The sequence below is a fragment of the Delphinus delphis genome, chromosome 17, assembly GCF_949987515.2.
Source record: "Delphinus delphis chromosome 17, mDelDel1.2, whole genome shotgun sequence".
Classification (NCBI taxonomy): domain Eukaryota; kingdom Metazoa; phylum Chordata; class Mammalia; order Artiodactyla; family Delphinidae; genus Delphinus; species Delphinus delphis.
The window spans coordinates 18,354,493-18,366,452 of record NC_082699.1 but is presented as its reverse complement, the minus strand read 5'-3'; positions in this window follow the sequence as shown (position 1 = coordinate 18,366,452).

The window sequence follows — 11,960 nt, the reverse complement described above, 5'->3', positions numbered from 1 at the left end:
AGGACCTTGCTGTTTATCCATTCTATATATAATAGTTTGCATCTGCTAATTAAACACAGAATTTTTAGAGCAGAACGACTTGGGTTCATTTCCTAGTTTTTCAATTTTCACAATTTTTGAAGTAGAGATAATTCTATTTCCCCCCATAAGGTTTTTGTGAGAAATAAATAACTAAATGCAATGTTAAGCACTCAAAACAGCCTAGCATGTTGTAGACACTCCATATTATGTACAAGTTCAGTTGCCTTATAAACGTTCTCTTTATAATCATGGCCAAAATCATAATTTTATGCTAATCTAGTTGTTACTATTCACCTCTCAAAATTTAACGTAATAGTAAATTAGCAAAATTTCTCTTTCAGTAAATATGTATTAATATGACCATGAAATGAATGCTTGTATAATTCATCCAGCAAATGTTTATTGAGTACCTACTGTGTTCCAAGCATTGTACTGGGCCCTGGTAATACAAAGTTGTATAAGACCTGATACCTGGCACCCAAGATATGTCTGGTGGCAGAGACAACAAAATAAACAGACAACCACAGTGGAGATGAGAACTCTCAGTCTTAGAGTAAACACAGGTACTAAGAGAAAAGAGAGGTAGGCATCCAACTCAGGTCAAAAAAGGCCCCCTAGAAGAGACAAAATTCTCATGAGGTCCTTCCTGCCTTTTACAACACTTTATTTGTTGCTCTCTCTAATTCTTATATAATTTTTAAAGATTCTTATAGTGTCTCTTTATACCCTTAAGTTAATTCAAATGCTACAGCAGAAGTGATCCTTACCAAATTTGTTTTCTATCAGTTCACCCTTCCGAATAGAAGAGGAAAAAGCAAAATTGTGACATCAATCAGAGTGGGGTTTAAATTCTAGCTCCACCCTTAACCTGACCTCTCCTGAGCCTTCACTTCATCATGTGCAACATATAGGCATATAAAAATATATGATTGACATGGGCATTCGGTGAGGGACTGTGTATAAAGCACTTAGCACATTGCCTGAAAAACAGCAGTTGATGAAAGTATATGTGGAAAAGCCCCTCCGTGACTTTAACAGGGCATCATATCACACTTGCTGCTCTCTCTTTAGGCCTCAGAATGTTTACAACTACTGTATAATCCTCCTCTCCCATTCCTCTTCACAAGAACTTCATTTTTGTGTGTGTGTGTGTGTGTGTGTGTGTGTGTGTGTGTGTGGTACGCGGGCCTCTCACTGTTGTGACCTCTCCCTTTGCGGAGCACAGGCTCCAGACGCGCAGGCTCAGCGGCCATGGCTCACGGGCCCAGCCGCTCCGTGGCATGTGGCATCTTCCCGGACCGGGGCACGAACCCGCGTCCCCTGCATCGGCAGGCGGACTCTCAACCACTGCGCCACCAGGGAAGCCCCCGAGAACTTCATTTTTAATTCTCTAACTTCAGATTCCAATGTATACTATCCATTCCCTTTCCTTAATGTGCTCGATCACCTCAATATCTGAATAAATCCAATATTCTTGTTAGGTCCTCTGTCACTTGCAGCTGAAAGAGTCCTGACAATAAAGCCCGGGTCTATCAAACACTGAGCACTTTCTCCATCACATATTCCCAGCAGCCAAGCCATAGAGGAATCAATGAATTGACTGATTACTGAATTGGTGTTTAACATTAAGTATTCATATATGTCCTTGGAAGTACAAATGCATACAGAGCTTCTGAAAGGAAAATTATCAATATGCATCAATAACCTTGAAAGTGGGCACAACTTCTATTAACTCCTCTCTTTGCAATTTAACCAAGGAAATAACTGCAGCAAGTTCTGGTCCTAAATATCTATTTTCCCCTTCTTCAGTGGTGATAGAAATTCTAGCCAAGCACATGGCTGCTGAGAAGAAAAACTGCATTTCCCAGGCTCCGTTGTAGATAAATGTGGCATGTGACTATTTTCTAACAAATGGGATGTAATGGACATGCCAAAGGGCAAATTCTGGGAATCTTCCTGAAGGAGGAGGCAGTTGGCCTTGTGCCTCTTCTTCATCCCATCCTCCATCCTGCTACCAGGAGGCTGGATGCTGACTTGCATTTTGACGAATGGGGCCACACCCCAGGGATGGCGAGCCCTGAGCTGTCCTTGGGACGTTGGGAAGCAGAACCACCACATGAACCTCAGTCTGCAAACCTGCAAACTTCTACCTGAAAAAGAGATAAAGCATCTTGTTTAAGCCACTGTTATTTGGTGCTTTTCGGGTGCTATTATCTTAACCTATCCTCCCTAATACATCAACCTTGTAAAATATAGGTGGCCTTTATTTCTTTATGCTTCTATATTCTGTAATTTTTCTATAATGAATATGTGCCACTTTTACTTCTTAAATATTTGAACATTAGAATGTTATTAAATAGATGAGATAAGGAAACACGTTGGTGTTTTGTTTTGAAATCACAATAGGGATAAAAATAGAACTGCTACACCTACTTCGATTGATCCGCAATCTCTGTTATTTTCCACCCTCATAAAAGCCACTCTTATGTGATATAAAAGCCTTATTATCCATTCACATGTTTATTCAGAGCTTCTACTAAATTTTGTGTGTATTCTGTAGTGATGTGTCTTTGTACATCAGTCACATTAGATTGCAGGCTCCGGGACAACCGGAACCAGAGCCATGTCAATTTATTTCTTCAGTATGCTTTTGTTGAGCTCTACCTGTCCCAGGAACACTCCTAGCTGAAGAACATAGGGAGTTAAAAGTCACAGTCACTGGGAACTCAAGTGTGGAGGTAGAAAAATGAGATTTCAACACAGTGTGGTAATTGCTTTGATATGTAAGAGATTATGACGGGATTATAGAGAAAGGCACCTAACATAGATAGGCTTCCCAGAAGAGGTGGTGATCGTAACCCTAACTGGTACCGTACTAGAGCAATTACTAATCTACCCACTGCTGCCACTGGCTCATACTGCCTCGAGAGTGCTGATGGTTAAATTTGCAGAAATTTTGCAACACAGCCATTATTAAAAATTAAATAAAATTAAATTGCATTTAAGAAGTTATCTTTAAAATAAAGCTAGCAAATACTCAAACCATCACTTTCAAATTATTTTGCTATGTTTACCATTATCTATACTCTTGAGTTTATTTATGTCTATTATATTTGTAGGATGGAAATCATATATAGGGGTGGGTGCATCTCTTCCTATCTCCCTGTTCAGTGATATCATGTTAGTAGCTTAAAATTGGCTGTGGCAGGAGTGTTTACGCTATGGAAATTGACCAATGCTATCTACCGTGTGTTTTGGGTTTTTTCTGGAGAGTTGGTTGTTAAATATTTACCAGCACACCATTGAATGTATGTATGTTATTTAGTATTCAAAAAATTGTCTTGACGGTGACGATGATCAGGAGAACTGGGGGTAAATTCGTGCTTAAGTTTGTATGTTCATCTCCTTTTGGTACCTTTTCCTGTCCCAACCAGCTTCAGTTCTCTTTCCTTCCCCATTTCTCAGACCCCACTATCCTTATTTCCTTCTCAGTCTCTTCACTCTTTTTAGGAAGAAAAGAAATGTGCACACATCTATCTGCCCACTGTTAAACACTGAGCATTTTCTCTAGCACATCCTCCCAGCAGCAGAACCATGAGCCAGTAAACACTGAATGAATCGATTATTGCATTCGTGTTTAATATTAATAGTACCGTATAAGCAAAAGGCATAATGTAGAATTTTCACATCTAAAACTCAGTGACGACTTTCTTACGGTCTCATCTGATCCTCATGATAGCCTGTGAGGTAACTACCGTCCATCATGACTGAGTGACTGGTCCAAAATCCTAGAGCTAGTAAGTGAAAGAGCTACATTCAAACATGACTTTTTTTTTTTTTTTCCTGCGGTACGCGGGCCTCTCACTGTTGTGGCCTCTCTCCAGTTGCGGAGCACAGGCTCCAGACGCGCAGGCTCAGCGGCCATGGCTCACGGGCCCAGCCGCTCCGCGGCATGTGGGATCTTCCCGGACCGGGGTGCGAACCCGTGTCCCCTTCATCGGCAGGCGGACTCCCAACCACTGCGCCACCAGGAAAGCCCCAAATATGACTTTTCTGACTACTAGTCAAGTATTACTTTCTACAACACTGCTAGCTTTACACCAAAGAGACAAAGTTGTGGACTTTCAAGCTTTACACAGCCTAGGGAAAATATAGCCACTTTCTTAAAAAGTAGTCCACATAGATACTTCTATTGGAACACAAACTACCATATCAAACTACTGCTTATATGTCTTTCTTGTGTATTAGACTCTGAGCCTCTTGAGGTCAAAGACCCCATATTATTCATTTTAGTATCCCCAAGAATCCAAAATAGTGCTTGGCAAAGTGAGAGAGAGGCATGGACATATATACACTACCAAACGTAAAACAGATAGCTAGTGGGAAACAGCCACATAGCGCAGGGAGATCAGCTCGGTGCTCTGTGACCACCTAGAGGGGTGGGATAGGGAGGGTGGGAGGGAGGGAGACGCAAGAGGGAAGAGATATGGGAACATATGTATATGTATAACTGATTCACTTTGTTATAAAGCAGAAACTAACACACTATTGTAAAGCACTTATACTCCAATAAAGATGTTAAAAAAAAATAGTGCTTGGTACATAAAAGATGTTCCAAAACTGCTTATTAACTGAGAAAAAGAGTAGATAAACACCAACAACAACAAGAGCAACAGCAAACAATGACAACAACAACAATAGTAATAATAAATTATAGCCTATTTAGCCCACTGCTCTAGAAATTCTATGTGTAAAGGTAATTTTATTTGACAAAATGTGATACTTACAAACCTGGACTGTGGATCATGGCTCATTAACTTGACTGTTTTTTATGTTCATTTTTATTGAAATTCTTTATTCATTTAAGTGTTTCTGAGTGAATGGAGTTAAAATGGATTTGATTGATATTGTGAAATAACAGATCACATACGCTCTCTGAGCCTGAGTCAACTTACCTATAATTATGGTTAAAATCTACCAGATATGCTGGATACACAGATATAGCTAGTTTGGGAAAATTCTCCGAGCTAAACAATTATGATTTGTGCACTTTCCTTTATGTCTTATGCTTCTGTCAACTTTTAATTTATCATATAGATCTGTTATAGCTGAATGATGTATATGTTTATGAGTTATCATTACATAAAGTCCTATTACTTATATTATCTATTTTGACAGGTATTTGGTAATTCATTTTTTTTTGTATTTTCTTAATGCATGTCAACTAAGCCAGAGATCTTGAAACCTTTTGACAAATTGAAATACTCTAGGTTTCTGGTTTTTTTAAGTACTTTTATGAATGACCACAAGAGGTCTCTATCTTTTTAAGAATAATCAATCCCCTGCCTTTTTTTTTTTTTCCCTTGACAAATTAGAAAACAGAAATGGTGATATTCTCCAGAGAATATATTTAACTAATTAAGCTATCTAGTTCAAAACCAAATTTTACAAAATTAGGGAAAAACATCTTATACATATGTAAAACAAAACAAAACGACACAGAATATCTCCACTTCTCCTTCTCCTTCTCCAGCAACATTAATACTAAGCACCCAGAAGCTATTTGACCTGCTCTGCCTGACGCAGGCCAGTTATCTGACCCATGTGAATTGCATAAGATTTGTAACTGGTATATACATAAGAAAAAAGGGGAGAGGTCCTTATTTAGAAATTACTTTTGAGAATTTTTACCTCCAATGTGAACAATTCCTGTGATCTGATATTCTCAAGCATCTACAAAACGAATTATCCAATTGAATAAGACAAAAGATAGCTCCTCAAATATCAATACACTGATTTGTTTAAAACAATTGCGATGGTTTCAACTAGTTTACCAGGGCTGTAATCAACTTGCCTTCTATACTTATCACTGTGCTTCTCAAAGTGTGGTCCCCTGACAAGCAGATCAATATCACCTGGGAACTTGTTAGAACTGCACATTCTACTCTGAAGGTGGAGCCCAGCCGTGGTGTTTTTAAAAGCCCTCCAGGTCTTTCTGATGCACGTTAAGTCTGAGAGCTATCCACTTAGTGTATAACTGATGAACCATCTCAACTCTCAGTCCCTAGTTTGCCACATCTGTAAAATTGGTAGAGCAGAATAGTGCATGAAAGCCAAAGGCTGACTTATGGTATCTGGAAGAAAAGGTTAAATAATTTGGAACCACTTCCACAAAATAGCCAGGTAAAACCCCATGGTGCCAAGCCACCAGTTAGAGTTTACAGGCGCAAGATGCCAAGACTCCGCTTTCCCCTCAGAAAATGTAGATTACTCTCTGCAGGCTTCTAGGCAAAAGCCTCAATAACCTTAGAATGGCCCAGACTTGCTTTTGAAACTCCAAAATGCATCCCAGAGCAAAGAGTCATATTTAATACCAAGTGCAACTTACTAATTCAGGAGCTCTCACTGTGAGGTTGCTGTAAACTTATAGTAATTTTATTAATTTCCTAGTTTCTCGAAGAATCACTACTAATGTTGACGGTGCACTAAACTCTTTATTTTTTAGTAGAGAATTCTCTTTGAGCCGTATTTCTGGTGGAAAGGATTTGACATATCTGTCCACCCACTCTTACCCATCTCGACTGGTGTACATTTCAGAATAAATACATGAATGGTAGACATTTTAGAATAAATTCATGAATATGGACCAGTATACAGTTAAAACAAAGACGCATTTGCACTACACGGTTGCTAATATTTTTTGAAGTGTTTACTGTGTACCAGGAACTATTTTGAAGACTTGATATGTGGATTCTGTTTTAACGCTTGCAAAATCCCTTAAGGCAGGGAGATATATCATCCCTGTCTTATAGATGAGGATATTGAGGCACAGAGAGGTCAGGAAATTTCCCAAACTCACACTAATAAGTAAGTGTCAAAACGGGGGCTTAGCCCCACATGTTCATTTCTGGACTTCAGGCTGTGCTCCCTGGAGTACATCACTAAAAGAATACTTTGGTGATTACATTAATATTATGCGAATATCACTTATGGGGACAAAAGAAATTAAGGAGGAAAAAAAGGAGTCGCCTCTCAGTATGCTCTACTGGTATATGAATAATAGCCTAACATTTCTTTCATTCATGTTACAATAATAAAGAGATCTATTCATAAATGTTTGATGAAAGCCTCTAGGATATTTAGATGTGAAAAAAGTGTATTCCACAGAGAATACTTATTGCTTATGTCTGAAACTGCAGCTTTTGATTAGTTATGTCTCCTAAAGTTAATGTTTTCCTACTAATTTACAGTATGCTTATGTACCAATCACCCTTTCATCGTAACCACAGAATTGCCATTCTCTCGGTGGAGGATAACTTTTTCTTCCTGTTTCCCAATAAATGATCCAAGTAGTTCTCCAGGACACCTTCTTTTATCACTTTCTTTTTATGTTTAAAGGAATCTTTCCAGGGATTTAAGATCATTTGGCATTTAGCCTGGTAATTCAAATTAGAATATTTAATAATGCATTGGAATTTCTTCTTCCAATGTCCTTGCTTTTGTGTTCTTTTAGTCACTACATAATAAGCAGAGAAGTTAATTTATGCCTGCATTGTCCCTGGCCACATGAGAAAAATGGCATTAAAACTCAGAATCATAAGCTTTAAAGAAAGAAAATGCTAATGTTTCAAGGATTGTTCTAAGTCAGATTTTGCTTTGTGAATGTATAAATAGGACAAGATAAGGTTCTGGGCAGCAGCAGATACCAGGCACCAAACAGTCATCTCTGTTCCTTTGGCACCAACTTCAACACTCTGGCATGATTTTCTTCTTAACCACCCAACGCCACCAGGGATGTCGAGAGAACAAACACGAGAGCTAGTGCTATAAAAACTACTTCATTTATCGTGTTGGTCTTAATAAGATCCTAAAGAAGCATAATAGTGACAGTAAAACACAGTGCTGAAGTTTATATTCAGATACGAAAGTCCAAAGCAACATTTCCTTTCCTTTTTTATGTGCTGTATTTTCCGAAGGAAAGCAATACTGTGCTCCATGGAGAAAAGATTCATTTAAATCCTAAGCATGTAACTGAAAGCGTGGAATCGAATCTGTGCCTGTTAAAACTACATGAGGAAGACAGGTGACACGTGGCCACAGTGAACCTGTTTCCAGTGACCCCCTGTGTGACATTGGGAACTTGCTGGAGAGACCAAGTGAACCACAGAGATCTAGAGAGAAGGAGCTGGGCTTTATAAGAAATTATATCCTTTTAGAGCAGGGAACTTTAGCAGAAAAAGGAAAACTGGTCAAATTCAGGTGATGCTTTGGTTTTCGAAACATGGAAAAAAATCAGGTACACGTATATTAGCTTAAACTGATTTCAGCCTAAAAGACGACTGCTGTATGCAAGGTATGAAAATGTAAAAGCCCAATTTGGCCAATTCCACGTGGCAAAAGAATGTAAAGATGGTAAATCCACAACCACCCAGAGACATGGCCGTAAATTATATGAAATTGAAATGTGTCTGAAAAGGGACACAGGAAGATGAAGCACTCGGAATCACAGAAATGGTGAGAGCCCAGGGGGGCTCGTCTGCAAAGGGAGACTTGAGGAGGTTTGAAGGGAGGGAAATGCCACTTCCTCCAAGACCTCCCGGAGCAGAGGTGCTGATTCTGTACAATGAAGGGGCTGAAATCCTATGGGCCCCGCTTTAAACTGATGACCAACGAGAGCCCTCTTTTTCACCTTCCTCCTTACGCATGTGCCTTGATGGCTGTCTGTGGCAGCTGCAGATAACAGCAAGTTCTCAGGCAGACATGCAGGGAAGTTCTGGGCTCAGCTCTGCAGAGCCCTGAGCCAGCTGTCAGGAAAGCCGATTTAGAATGGACCCCCCTGTGGCCAGAAGGGTGCCTTCGCTCTGCGGTGGGATTTGTGCCCCCCTTCTTTGCGTGCTAAGTCACAGCTCCAAAATGAAGCCGCTCCGTCAGCATCAACTTTTGTGCAGGTTTCCTCCAAACCCCTGAGCCAGCCTCCCCTAGCCAGCAGGCGTTGGGTGCCGCAAATGTGATCCTGTCTGTCGTTTCGTCCTCAGCAGAAGAGCGACATGACCATATTTATTGCTGTTGCTATTCTGGGGGCTGGGTGACGTTTTTCTCCCCTTGTGGCTGAGCACTGCCCGTTCATCTTTCACCACGCCCTCCAAGTCTGCAAGGCTAAAACCAGTGATACAAATAGATTCTATCAGGAGGAAAGTTAAAACGAGAAGTTCTGCAGTATTCCCAAATCTATTCGTTTATGGCTTGAAAAGCTATACGTTCTGTGGTCCTGTATTTTAAATGTGTACTGTTAGCACCCCACTATTATCATAAACTGCTACTGGTGGTATCTTTGCTAAGGAAAGAAAACATGGACGGGCGGGGGGCAGGGCGGCGGTGACAATCTGGCTGATAAACACGGCTTGGAAATTTGGCAAATGTTGAGTTTTCCACTGTTGAGTGTTGGGAGTGTCCAAATGTTACCAGAACACTTGAAGCTTTTCTCTTGCTTCATACTCTTCCTTACTAAGACACTCCTCTTTTGTGACGCGAAAGGGACTAAATGACAAGCCACAGAAACTCCTATTAAGGATACAATGGTGCAGGGCACAGGTGACACGGCTCCTAGAAAGTAACTGTATACAGACTTTCTAAATGAAGAACTTAGATACATAAATAACTAATTACCGCATGCGTTACACGCTGCACCACGTGAGAGGGATTCTGACTCTACCACGGACCCCTGTGCGTTACCGAGTGGTCAGATCTTCGCCGTAGCTTGTAATCACTCCGCGTTCGCGCTCACCTGGCGGATCGTCTGCGCTTGGCAGCAGTATGTCTCTAGCTTTGCAAAAGTGACTTAGATTCCATGAGCCCTGCTGCAATTCCACTCTGTAACATACAAGGCAGCAGAACATTCTAGAGGAGGCAGTGGGTTGCAGAGGTGGGCGCATGGGCTCTGGAGCCCACTGCCGGGGTTTGTCCCGGCTAGCCAGCTGTGGGACTTCTATAAGCCTCCCCTTCCTCTGCAAAATTAGGACGATAACAGGAACCTCCTCCCAGGGTATTGTGAGAATTAACTGGGGAAAAAATATATGTAAACACAGTTAGAGAAACGAAAAGGTTGAGAACAGGAGGCTTGCTGCCATCTTCGAGCAGGGACATCTAACCTCCCTCCAGCATGCTTCCTTTGCCTCAACTGTAGTTGGTCTTCAAACTGTTCACTCTCAAAATCACTATAGGCAATTGTGCTGCAGACTCAGAGGTTTCTGGCTGTCTGCCTGGGAAATACGTTTCCAGTATCCAGGGGGATATTTAAAGTGCACTCTCAGCTGGCAGCTCAGCTGATTTTCACCTGAAATGTCCGTAAACTATAGAAGTATTTCAGTAAAGGGCCTTACAACAAGGCCTAGTTCTTCCTGTTAAGAAAGTGATATATATATAAGTACATATCACAACGATGGCTTTTTTGCCCTGGTATGGTTTTGGTCTTTCTTCCCTCTTTTCGGTTGCATATTTCTGTACCATCACACCTCAGATGTGTAACAATGGAACTGTTTTATTTCTCTAGGACCAAAATTAACAGCTCTAGAGACTCATTTCCACTGATAGTGGAAAAACTCTTAATTTCGTCCCTTTCAGGGTAACTCAGCCACTCTAATATAATACAGATCTCTTTGGGGGAAATATTCAGTCACTCTTCTCTTTCCCTCTGGTGGTGGTAGGGAGGGTGGGGAATGGATCTAATTTTCTGGTGGTTTACAATTCACCTGACCTCAAGAGAGGGCGTTTGAAAACAATCCCCTGGTCCTCAACGGTCTCCCCTGAGATGTCTTGTCCAGCTGGATCTTCGAAACTTGACCCCTGGCCTTTCTGCATGTGCTGAAGGTTTCAGAGCTGGCCAGTCCTTCCAGCATCAGGCATGGGCAGCATGTGGCCATCCAACCCTCCCCCGCTATGCTGACTCTGTCTTTGCTCTGACTGATCCTCTGAAATTCAACCACACCTTCCCAACCAGTCCCTGCCTTTGTAACACCCATCCAAAGCCTTACCTCTCACCACACCAAGGAAACCCACGAGCAGTCCACCTGCTCAAAATCCTCAACAATGTCAAGTCAGGAGAACTCATCTCTCGCTTCCTCCGTATTTCAACCCCCAAGCCCCAGAGCTAGTGAGACCTAGGAGGCCTGTTGTAGCTAATGTTCCCCAGGAAACCGCCTTTGAGATGCGCCTATAAAAGGTTTATTGGCAAATGTTCTCCAGAACAACACTTGTAAGGGAATGAGGGAAGCTGGGTGAGCAGAGAGAGAAGTTACTACTGCCATGCATTTGCAAAGAAGCTGATAGTACTGGGAGCTCTGGAAGTGGGAGGGCATTTCAGAGTTGTTCCAATAAAGGCAAGGGGTCTAGACTTTCTATCCCCAACAATGGACCAGTCATTGGATATATGCTGCCTTAGGGAGTTCTTTTGACCTTGGGCTAGGAGGGCTTCTTTGGCAAAGGGCGATGCTTGGAGATGGACTCAGCTGCAAGGCGTCGGCCGCCAGGACTCACAGCAGACGAGTACCTGACCCAGGAGGGGTATCTGGGCAGCACGTCAATGTCCACTGCACGGCCATCTCAGGCCGCCTGCCCAAATATCCACTCCATCCCCTCTATCCTAACGTGGCTGTCCTGTGTTGCTTCCAACTGTTTGATGAGGTGTTGCCACCCTTCTCCCCAGATGTCCAAGAGGGAAGTAGAATATGCAGTCCTTCTGCCCTCAGATTCTCTGTGTATCTGGGAATATGTCTGGGAATTTTTATTCCCACTCATCCTCTCCCAGACCCCTCTAAACTGCTCTGATGTCATAGCCTACATCCTCTCTAATCCATGTTCCACCGTAAAAACCCCGTGTTAAGTCTCCAACTGATGGCTTTGGGGAACCCAACAAATCATTTCTTTTTCTTTGCAAAGCCTGA